Here is a 12,818-nt window from a genome sequence, read left to right on the forward strand (position 1 = left end):
TTTCTTATGCCGACCAAATCCCAGATCCACTCAAGAACCTTATGACCATTTTGAGGACAATCCAAGGTTTTCACCCACTGCCACTCAGCACAATCCTGGGCCATCTCACCCCACCTTTCATTGATGGATGCCCAGAGAATACCTTCTACTCTTAATGTGAGGCAAAACAACGTAGCAGTCTATTTTTTTCTTTAAAAAAAAGAATCCTATAATTGGTTCTGAGAATAAATAGTAATCATTTTAGAATTGCCAGCTCTGTTATTCACATCTCTGCTGTCTTACATTAGCATAGAGAAAAGTTCATTATGTTCTCATTATTTAATGTTGATCTAATGTTCATGGTATTCCTGGAAAATTGCCTACAAACATTGGTATCTTGACTCCTCCTTAGGGATAGAATTCCAGCTATTGGAAACTCATAAGCAAAAGCATAGAGGGAGGAAAGTATAGAGTGTGTGTGTGTGTGTGCGCGTGCACGTGCATGCGACAAATAGTCTAGTTTGACTGGAGCATGGGATGCCAGGAGGGAATAGTGTAGGAAAGGTAGATGATGAAATCTATCAGCTCCAGACTAAGAAATTTGCACTTGACTCAGTAGACAAGAAGAGATCAGACATTAAAAGATTTAAATTTTTTATTTCAGTATTTCAGATATCCACAAGTTTACTGGTATGAGTATTCTCTTCACTGGTACAGATCCCTACCTCTTCACACTTCAGTAAATAGAATTTCTAAGTTGTGGGCTTCCCACTGCTGTCCCCCGCCAAAAAAGGCATCGCCTGGTAGACAAACTACTGGAGATTAACCTCTTGAAACTTTGCTAGACTGGTCATGTTCTGCCACAGCTCATCCCTGGTCCAAATCTTAAATCATTCCAGCTTAATGTGTGACTACCAGACAGTTTGGGGCCTGACGCCATGATCTTCAAGAACCTTAACACCAGTTGAGGCCATGATGAGGCATACAAGCAGGATTTGTATGGACATTTGATCAGCTGACAATCATTTTCTAAAGTTGTTAGATTTGTCTCAGGAATCCCTTCAGTTACTATTGTCCTAAGTTATCCTAGGAGTCTCTTTGCCTCACTTGATGGGCACATTTTAGCTAAAGAAACGGAAGAGTAAAGAAAGAGAGTAAGATCATTATTTCATAAGTCAAAAATCATTGATGCTCCCACTTTCAGACCTAGAAAAAACTGTATGTAGTAAACAGGATGGACTCAAAGGCCAGTTGTTAGTAGTGTTTATACCAGAAGCGGAAAATCTTTTTTTCTATCGGAGATTACGGACACCGGTAGGGGTAGCAAATAAAATAATGTTCTACAGTTCCAAGTAATAGCCAGTTAAAGGAGAAGGAAGATTGAGTGAAGACTTAAAAGGTAGCACTCAGAGATTGAGAGCTTGGTGAAGTGAAGAACATGGAGGGAGGGAGGCTGAGTTGCTTGTTAGAAGAGTGTTAATGAAGGCTAGCAGTTCTGGTTCTATCCCACTGTTCACTGGGCTGATAAGTTATCATCTGTTATCACTGCCCTGTGAAATAGTAATTAGCAGATTAATCACTGTTCATAGCTTTTCTACTGCTCTTTTTTCTTAACTATGCAGAAGCTTTACCATGGCGGCCACCCCAGGGAAATTAGTTTCTGGCCTCTTGAAGCAGTGGACTGAACAATGCCACCGCAAAAAGGAAAACCAAAACTAGTTGATTGGATTTAATATTTAGGTTCTATCTTCATGATATATTTCCATAAGGACGTGGGCCATTCGAAGTTTGCTGTAAGCACTTATCATTTCTATTTTGTCACATGGTTAGTAAGTAGGTTAGTTGATCAAATCAAATGAGATAATAAATTCAAAGTTCTTTGCAAATCTACTATATTAGCTATTAATATTGTAAATAATCATAATAATTAGATTACAGACTCCTCAAAATCAAGAGCTGGATCTTATTTCATTTCTGTAGCCCCAGCACACAGTATAATCAATATCACTTGGTAAACGTTTGTTGAATTATAGGGTTACCTGAAATCAGAAGGAAGCTAGCTGGCCTTAGCCTTCCCTATCCCCAAAGATTTCTTATCGCTGTTCTATATTAATAGAGGGAAACCATAACGTGAATTATTCAGAATGAGATCATCTAAAAAGTTTTTGTTTGGCATTGGAGTATTCGGAATCATGATGCGGAGAGCAGAGGTCCCTTCTGAAATTAGCTTTGATTTATCGAGATTTGAATTGCTTGGACGCGCGGCAGCAGGACAGTGCAGGAGACAGTAGCCTTGTAAGGATTTGTGGCGAGCCAAGATAGGATTATAGATTTTCTGTGGAAAATTCACAGAACAAATATTAATGCCTGACATTTACATAGTAGCGTTGTGAGGGTTGCTAAGTGTTTAATATACATAGTCTAATTGGATCTACACACCAGCCTTTTAAATTGGTTTTAAATGTTTTGACTTAATTTTATTTATACATATTGAAATATTTTAATTATTTAAATCTACAGAAATCTCACTTTATAGATAAGTAGCCTGAGTCCTGGCAAGGTTAAGTAATTTATTCAGATCTTATTGCTACTAAGTGGCAAAAAGAGAATTTAAACCAATGTCTCCTGACCCCAGATTCAATGTTGTTTCCACAATGGCATGATATTGGAATGTTGACTTGTATACAATGTTGACTTGTGCAAGTGTATACATGTGTATGCATATATGTATTGTGTCTATGTGTATATGTATGTGTACATGCATGTGTACATATGTGCACATAGATTTTAAATATAGGTTTACGTGTGTGTGTGGTATTCTGAGGATCATGAGTCATAATCAGTTCTAGTAAGAGGAAGAAGTCAATGCATAGTCTCCCTATCAGTCTTAGCTGCCCTTTGAAATTAAGACAGGTGGGGTACAGTGGAATTGCCCATTTGTGGCTGTTCCTAGTAGGTGTCTTATCCCGTCTAGCCAAAAGATAACCTGAATGTCTACAAGAGGTCAGAGTTGGGCCTTTTATTCACAAGGTCTTAAAAAAGGACCTCTCCTGAGGCAGTGGAGGGAATACCAGTTTGCGATGTTAGTAAGGCTGTTGTTGTTTTTAAACTGCTAGAAAGTGAGAACCTTTGTGTTTTAGGGCAGATGCATTTTTTAAAATATTGCCTTATTCATAAGCATACACATATCGCCGACCCGAGGACAGAACTGGGGCATGTGAATTCATTGGAGTCATGTTTGCTGATACTTATGTTAACAGGGAGCATTTATGGTCTGATTAAAACCCAAGCTTCCTGTCCCTGAGGAAGAGATAGTAGGCCTCCATTTGTCTAGAATGTGTGAATTATACTATTTTTGTTTTCTGGAGGCCCACCCTAAGCACAGGCTTTCTGGGGCCAGGGGAGGCTAAATTCAGGCCAACAAATCATGAGTTCTCAGTTGTAGAAATAGGAAGCGTCCTTAATTATTTGGTTTTCAGACACCTGCCTACCCACCTGCCCAGCTTAATCCATCAAATTGACAAGCATCTACTGTGTGCCAGGCACTGTGCTAGGAGGTGGTGATACAGAGATAAAAAAGAAATTGCCCCAGGTTCCAAGGAGCTTTTAAAATGGGTTGCACTTGTTACCTCGGGCAGCTAGGTGGCACTGCAGTGGATAGAGCTCCCGGCCTGGAGTCAGGTAGATTCATCTTCCTGAGTTCAAATCTATCCTCAGACACCTGCTGGCCGTGAGACCCTGGGCAGCAACAGTAACAGCTGAGTTATGTATATGTGTATGTGTAAGTATAATAAATACAGAGTAGTTAATAATGACCAACATTTACGTCACATTTGAGGTTTGCAAAGCCCTCTATGTTGATTATCCCATTTTATCCTCATGATACACCTGTGAGACAAATGCAATTATTATGCCCATTTTACAGATAAGAAAACTGAGTGAGAGGTTAAATGGTTGTCCAGAGTCTTACAGATGGTACTGAGGCAACAGTTCCAAACGCCAAGTACCAGTGCTGTGTCTACTGTTCCACATAACTCCCCTTATTACGAGGCTGTTGGGAGGGACCTATCAGTCAAAGTTTTCAGCAAAGAAAGAATGCAAGTTTGTTCTTGTTTTGTCTATTAGTCGTGTCTAACTTTTTGTGACCCTATTTGGGGTTTTCTTGGCAAAGATCTTAAAGTGGTTTGCCATTTCCTTCTCTGGCTCATTTTACAGATGAGGAAACTGAGGCACACAGGATTAAGAGGACATTCTTTGGGTGCAGTAGAACGAGCACTAGATTTGGAGTCAGGACCTGGGTCTGAAATGTGTTTCTGCTTCTCCCTACCTGTATGACCTTGGGCGAGCCATTTCAGGACTCTGGGTCTCTGTGGATAGACTAGAAAGCCTATAAGGTCACTTGTAGCCCTAAGTCTCTGATCAAAGGGGATACTGAGAAAGTTGAGGTGAGGGAATGGCTACGTAACCGAGCGGCTGCAATCTTGGAATTGCACCATGGAGGGAATCTAGTCTGCATTTTTTTCAGATAAGGAACTGAGACCCAGAGATGTTAAATGACTTGTGAGCCCACAGGGATTTTAACCTAGGATTCCAACCCAGAGCCTCTGACTCTACCTCCTACTCTCTTTTTACAATTCTGAGCTCACTCTTCAGATTCCTGAGACCCCCCCCCCTTTTTAAGGCAGGCTGAAGCTGTTAACTAACAGATAATTCCCTTAACCAAAAGGAAATGTATATCCTAACTGAAATGGACAGTTTAATCTTTTGAGTGAAGAATGGACCTTAAAAGGGAAACGAGGTAAGTAGTCATGGGAAGGAGAGAAAGATTCTCTAATGTGACTTGAAATTACAGTATGTAGACCTAGGAGGTTGGGATCATTTTCTTCAATTTATCCAAATACAGTTGGCTTGGCCTTAAAGAACTTTCTAGCTTTTCCTACAAGAGTTATTCTCCCCCTTCTCTTTAAAGAAATATCACATTGTTAGCAATTTTTTTCCTTCATCTTTTTATTTCTTTTTTTTAACACAGAAGTTACTTAAACTGCTTAGCCCTGGCACACGTGGAAGGAATGGGCCAGGTTTGCTTTGCTTCTCTCTTACCCCGACCCACTTTTCCCAACGTTTATGTGAGAATCCAAAACCATGTGAGGGGAGCCAGGGCCTGGAGGGAACTTGTTCCGACATAGCTGCTTGCTTTCTCCTTTCAGAAACACCTCTGTTGCAACACCCCCCCCCCCACCATGAGCTTTTTATTTTCGATTTTGATCTGAAGCATGTGGGAAGGAGACAAGAGTGCTGGAGACATTGTTTAGGTATTAGCTGTGATCCCCCTCCCCCCAAAATGTTTCAAAGGTAAACCAATTTAAATTGGATTCTAGGTATCTAAGAGAAGAGATTGGGGAGGTTGGTGTTAAAAGATGGGGTGCTATTTATCCTCTCAGATGCTGCTAATGAAGGTCATTGGCAGAGTTCTTGTTTTTGCAAAGGGATGAGGGACAGAAACACAGGCAGCAGAAGTCTATATCCATTCTCTCTGCTCAGAATTGCTTTGTTAAATGAATATTATTGAAATATCCACCTAGGGAACCAGTGTGCACTTTTAATAAAACAAAACAACAACAAAAACCAGCTAGGTACTGGAGATCTGTGTTGTGTTCTATAGCTTGGCTTCTCCATGACACTGCTCTCCAAGGCAGCCCATTTCTGCTTGTCATTCCTCCTCTGGGGTCACCATTGATTGCCTCTCCATGTGGCAGGTAGATTAACTGAGAGGTGAGGAGGTTCCAAGTCTCTTAAAATGCAAGCTAGGGAAACCAGGAAATAAAGACCCAGTGTTCCTATTAGTCCCACGGCTAATATAGGCTTCTATAAAATCTTGCCCACATTTCAGTGCATGGCATGGCATGCCAGAGATGAGAGTTTGGTGCCTTCTGTTTCTGAGCATTCTGGATCCTCTGCCCCTTCTCCTTCTACCTGTCAGCTTGGACTCCCACTAGAAGTCAAAACAGCAGAGCGAGGGCCATGGGATGTGGGAGGGACCAAGGTCTGACCCTTCTCTAGACTTGGCTTCCTTCTGGATTCAGCCTGGATTGTTTCCCAATGCCTCCCATAGGCTTCCTCACTTGACCTCAGAGACATTAACCATTTTATAAGGAGGCATCCTACTGTGGCAGAAAGAAAGCCTAGATGTCAGAGATTTTGGTTTGGAAGAGAATTACTTCACGGGCTGTTTAGTCTCTTTATTTCACAGATGTGAGAACTGAGGCTCTGGCATTGTTAAAGGTGAGATCTGGACCCAGCATCAATGTTCTTAGGCTTGCTGAGAAGCTGTGTGCCAGGCACTGTGCTAAGAGCCTCAGCCCTTACTCTCAAGAAGCTTACAGTCTATCCGGAGAAACAAATGTGCACATATGGATAAAAGCAAGATATGTAAAAGGAAGGAGCTGGTTTTAAATGCTGCTTCTCCCTCTTGCTGCCTGTATTGCCTTGAGCAAATCACTTAGCCTCCTTGTGTCTCATTTTACTCATCTGTCAAATGAGGGGGTTGGACGAAGTGGCTTCTGAGGTCCCTTCCAGATCTACATCTAGGATACCATTTTTTAAAATTATAAGGTAATATCAGGGGTGGGAGGCACTTATGGCTGGGTGCTGGTGAGGAATCAGGAAAAGCTTTTAACTTTGAATCTGTAAGAGCTGTCATTAATCCAATAACCATTCATGATTCCAGAGGCTTGGGGATGAACCATGCTGTCAGTTACAGAGAGGTGACAGACTTAGGCTGTGGAATGAGCCATATATGCATACATGTATGTGTATATATATATATACATATGTATATGTGCATATATAGGTGTATGTGTGTGTATACACACACACACACACACACACACACACACACGCATTTGTATATAGCCATTGAGGGAATTTGTTTTGCTTGACTGTGTTAGACTTTTTACCGAAAATTGTTTCTTTTTTTTCCCTCTTCCCGATGTGGTGGGGAGTTGGGAGGGAGAGAAAATACATTTCTGTTCATTTGTTTAATAGAGAAGGTTTGCTACAGATGTGAATTATTTCATGCACTTTCAAATGACATTGTGGTATTACTAGTTTTACTTCATGTTTTCCTTTGTTAGACGAGATCTCTCTCCACGTGGGAGCAATCTGTAAGTGTCTGTGATGGAAAAACAAACATCCCAGCAAAAATTTTTTTTAAAATAAAATTTTCAAGCTTCATGTGGGATATGGTTCTTAGGCTGAGCATTGAAGGATGATAAGGGGTATAAGTGATGGAGGACTGCATTGCTGGCATGAGGTACAGCCTGTGCAAAGGCACAGAGATGAGAGATGGAGTACTGTGTGTGGTTGGGCAGGGGGCGGGGGAGGGACAGCTCTAGGCTCAAATATCAGGAGACCCCTCATTAACGTGGTGACTTTGGCCAAGTCATCTCACCTATCTTTACCTCACTTTCCTTATCTAGAAAGTGGAGGTAATGATAATTATAGAAACAAGAGTTAACCTGTATATAGCACTATGTCGTAAGGTGTCTCAGGCACTCTGCGTATATTATCTTACTTCATCCTCACAACCACCCCCGGGAATCGGCGTTATTATAAGCCCCATTTTACCAGGGAGGAAACTGAGGCAGATGGTTAAATGACTTACCCACAGTCACACGGCCAGTATGATAGAAGCAGAATTTGAACCCAGCTCCTTTCTCTGTCTAGACCTTGTATTTAGAACTCCGTAGGGGTATATGTTGTTTTCCCCCAATAATAATAGCAGATCTAATAATGGCTCTTCAAAGTTGATGTAACTCTTTCCTTCCAGCGTCTCATCTGAGCCTCACAAACAACCCTATGGTGGCGTTACTGCAGGTGTGATTATCCCCATTTTACATATGAGAAAGCTAAGATTCTGGGAGTGTTAAATGATTAATTTACAGTTATCCAGGTGATAAGGATCAGAGTGGGATTTGAACCCAGGTCTTTCTGCACTGTACCAGCCCTACCTGCCTTGCTAGATTTTTGTGAAGTAGAGGGATATGGAAACAGAAGTGAGTGGAAGTCGTCTGGAAACTGCTAGGGTTGCCCAGGGCCAGGTGTCATTATTTATTATTGTGCTTTTCCCCAAATCAAAGCTCCCATCCCTTGCCCCCTTCTCCACCCTTCCCCCACCAGCATGTGACTCTCTCACTGTGCCCAGGGAGAAATGCTGTCAAAGCAGCAGCTCCTTCTTAGCAGCACAAATGCGTTGCAAACTGGGCGAGGCCCCAGAGTCTCACTCTCTCTTCTCTCTAAATCTCTTCCCAGCCCTGAGAGGAAATGAACTTCCAGCCAGCCCTCCCATTTGCAGGGGCTTAACCAAGACCTTAACCAAAGGCTTTCTGTGAGCCAGCTCACCATGTCCGAAGTGCCCTTGGTGAAGGAAAAGTCACCCTAGGGTAGACATTCTTCACATTTTCTGTCTTGGACCCCTTTGGCTATCTGGTGAAAACCGTGGACCCCTTCTCAGAATAATGCCTATAAGACATAGGAACCCAAAGGAAGCCAATCACGTTGAAATAAAGTTGCCAAAATATTTTCCACAAAGTTCATGGATCCCAGGTTAAGAAACCATGACCTGGGATGATTCACCCAGACAAAGTCCAAGTCTGACTGTGAACTTGGTGCCTAATGGCCATTCTCACTCCAACTTTTGGAGGTGAATACAGGATCAGCAAAGAACCTGAAGGGGAGAAAGAAAGTTCCAAATGGGCGAGGATAGCTTACCAGCAGCTGTTGTCCATAGACTTGTTTATGTCCTCATAGACATTAGAGAGCAAAATATGTTTGGGCAAAAAGAAATCACACACAGGACTTTTCAGGGCTGGAGCCAAATGGATTTTTGTAGTGCCAGGAAGTACACTGAATATTTCCCCTCACTGGTTGCTTTCTTTTCTATTTATTTTGGGCCATACAGTAGTTTTATTATGGAGAAGGATGGAGGGAAAACATATTCACCATTTCCGAATTCAGCCAGAAACAGATCGGGAATTCAGGATAGCTATTTTTTGCCTTCTCTCTCCGATCCATCTGCTTCCTTCTGTGCTCTGGTGAAGATTGCCAAGGGGGAAAGGGGACCATTCTTGGACAATGCTGGAGGAATGTATTTTTCCTCCTGGATTATCAAGTGATTCTAAAGACCGGATTCATCAGCAAACATTTATCATCATCAGTTTCTCCTCTCGCCTCACATTAAGAGGAAGTACTCAGTAGATTTTCACTTGGATTAAGAGGGGGAAATTTCATATCCCCAGCACTTTGTGCATAGTAGGCACTTAATAAATGTTTGTCGACTGACTAGTTTAGTGTCAAATAGAATATGAAAGAATGTCATTGTCAGAAAGGATCTCATTGGGCATCCAATCAAACTCATAACCAACAATGAATCTCAGTTCTAACACCCCTGACAAGTGGTGATCCAGTCTCTTTTTAAAGACCTCTAGTAATGTGGAGCTCCCCACTCCTCCTGAAACAGTTCATTCCATTTTCCTAACCCTAAATGCACTTCAGGCTGGTAAAATGCATGTATAAATGAGTGAGGGAGCAATCAGACTGGCCTGTGCCATGGTATTCAAGAAGGCTGAATCTCATGGTGCAATGGGAAATGCCCTTGATTAAGAATCAGGAGTCATGGGCTCTAGTTCTCTTTTTGTTAATATCTAGCTGGCTGGATTACCTTTGATGGGTCACCACTTCTCTCTGGGTTTCTCATTTTCTTCATCTGTGAAGTGAAAGCTTTGGACAGAATGATTTCCAGAGCTTTTTTTCCATCTGTAATTCTGTGATTCTCTCTGTAGTCTAGAATGGCAACGATCCAATGATCATTGGTTGGCCTTGGGATGAAAGTCAATCTCAGTAATGAATCCTCTAAACAATTTTGAAATTGGCCCATAGACCTCGATCTCTATCTGATGACCAAGGTCAATACTGACTCACAACATCTCATAGTAGAAGTTTATGTTGTGGTTTGATTTTCATGAACTTAATGATTAGTGATGGGGTTTTTTTTTGGTCTGGACCTCTAATTTTACTGATACAGGGAGCTCGTCTCCATTGATGAAGATGGGCTGCTCACCTGAATCTTAGACAACTGTCTGTGGTCCTAAAAGACTGTCAATTGGTCAGTCAGCCATGCTTGTTGATTGATTTATTGAATACTCACTATGTATTGGGTACCATGCTAGGTACTGGAGATACAAGACAAAAAAGGAAACAGTCCTTGCTCACAAGGGGCTTATAGAGGAAGAAAGGGAGGGAGGAAGGAAGGAAGGGCAAAAGGAAAGAGGGATGGAGGGGAGGGAGGAAAGAAGAAAGGACGGAAGGAAGGAAGAAACAAGTGAATGGAGTAAGTGAAGGAAGGAAAGGAGGGAGGGAAGAGGAAAAGGAAGGAAGGATGGAGGGGAGGGAGGAAGGAAGACAGGAAAGAAGGAAGGAGTGAGAGTAAAAGGAAAGACTGACTTACTATGTGCTAGATACTGTCCTAAGCACTTTACAAATGTTGTCATATTTGCTAAGATAAGTAAATGAAGATTAAAGACAAAATAAGTACATGGCAGTTAGGGAGGGACTGTGGCAGAAGCAGGATTTGACCTTAGGTATTACCCTAATTCAATAGCTAATGATCTGTATACCACACTATACAGTAATAATGATGATGATGATAATAAAACCATTAGAAAGCATGTTGAGGTGTTCACAGTACTTTAGAGTCATTATCTTATTCTCCTGCACACTCTCCTGCATTTTAAAATGAAAAAAAAAGCCATTGCAAAGTCCAGACCATTTGATTTGGGGTACATCTGGCCTGGGGGAGACTTTGCAAAAGCACAACCAGCCAGCCCTACATAGGCCTAGGCCCTGAGTACAAGGATTTGGCTGAGCTTCCTAAGCTCCTAAGAGCCCCTTGGGAGGGCTTTGGATTGCTGAGCTGAGAGAGTGCGCGTACACACACACACACACACACACACACACACACGCACACACTGAGCTGTAATTGTACCATTCTTATTATTCCAGCATGAATAATGAATCACTCAATATTAATGATTGTTCCTAATGTGATAGAAGCATAGAAGGAATTGGGAAGCTGATGAACTAATGTTGAACCAAAGGCCTTTGGGCAGGTAACTAGCCTGAGTACCACAGGGCATTCACCACCCCCACACCTCCAAGGGCCAGAGGGGACAGGATTCATTCAACTTGCTGTGCTCCCCAAGAGGAATAGATTTAAGGAGCCCTCCCCTCCAAAGGGAGGAAAAAAGAGAGTGAAGTACAGTCTTAAATCCTAGCATACTAGACTAGGAATTGAAAGGACCCCCAGAGGACATCAAGGTTGACCTCTGCATTTAACGCTGAGGAAACAGGTTCAGAGAGCCATGCAGGGATGTACCGAGGTTACACAATACATACGCATCTGAGCCTGGATTGGAAACCAGGCTTTCCTAGCCATGTGGTGGAGATGGAAAGTTGTCCCTAGAACCAAGAAGACTTGGGGTCATGTGACCCCAAACAAATAAGCCCCTTACCCTCTGGATGTCACAGCCAACCCTGTCAGATTTTAAGTTGCAGAGAAGGTGTGAACCTCTATTGGAAGAGGGAGTTTTCTCCTCTGGCAGTTTCCTATGTCCCCAGCCTTCCTCACTCCAAATCCAGTGCCCTGCCCACCACACCGTGCTTCTTCTCACATACAAGCAGATGATTGGTCAGTGGTCAGCTTCTAGTTTGAAATTAATTTATGTGTGTGTGTGTGTGTGTGTGTAAAACTCAAGTGTTGTTAATCTCTATACTAGGTGATTTGGGGCCATCTTTCCATATTTCCTCTCTGTCTCACTTTGCCAAATGTCCCTGGGGACATATTGGGGAGAAGCCACCACTCCAAACTCAGCGATTCCAGAATAAGAAGTTTGTTTATATATTACCTTGGTTCTCTATTAAGATGATTCATACACATGCACACATGTGTGCGCACACACACATATAGATTTATATAGACATATATATATATGTATGTGTGTGTATATATATATGTGTGTGTGTGTGTGTATATATATATATATATATGTATATACATGAAAACTAAAGATGACTTTCTTCTATTTTTTAAACTGGTCATTCAAAGCTAAGAGGTCACCTCCCACTCAGAATGTTGCTTCTTGAATGCAATTAGGTTTTTTCTGTCTCTTCACTTAACACTTAAAATAATTGACCACCTACAAAAGAAACTCAGACATCGGGTAGAATCCATCTGATCCAGTTGCTTTGATTTCCCTGACTTTCCCCTTCTTAGCTCCCACCAGATACCTTGTTTTCCTGGAGCCACGGGTAATGGTATAGGTGTCTTGAAAAGTGAGTTTTCCATGATGTCATTGGGACAGCACGGAGGATCTTTCCCGGCCTCCTGTAGATCCTGCAAACACTGTGTTGTGATCTTCTCCTTGTTATTCTCTCCTTGTTACTTTGGCATTAAGCAGCATGTCCACTGCCACCACAGGTTTTGTGAAGTTTTTAAGAGCCCATTTTCTTCCATCTGGATAACTTTGGGTTATTGGTGACTTTCCAGACGAGTATTGGACAAATGTTGAGAGCCCAAGAATATCCATAAAAATCACAAACATGAGCATTCCCAGAAGTTCATACTACTTAATACCTTCATAATTATTTGTAATTACATGCTCAGGAGCCCGAGGAATGAGTGAAATGCTCTAGCAGCCCTCAGCCTGTTGGGGTGCTTCCTTGTAGCAGCGGAGAAGGCCTGGAGGGTTTTGGGTGTAGGTGGAGGCTGAGGTACCCGAGGAGTG

General features: G+C 42.1%; 1 protein-coding gene across 1 annotated transcript in view; it reads left to right on the forward strand.

Annotated features, from left to right (window-relative positions):
* The window catches only part of PRICKLE2 (prickle planar cell polarity protein 2), a 153,793-nt gene that overhangs the window by 73,539 nt on the left and 67,436 nt on the right, over nt 1–12,818 (forward strand). The gene's annotated exons all lie outside the window — the stretch shown is intronic.

This window comes from Trichosurus vulpecula, chromosome 9, assembly GCF_011100635.1.
Source record: "Trichosurus vulpecula isolate mTriVul1 chromosome 9, mTriVul1.pri, whole genome shotgun sequence".
NCBI lineage: Eukaryota > Metazoa > Chordata > Mammalia > Diprotodontia > Phalangeridae > Trichosurus > Trichosurus vulpecula.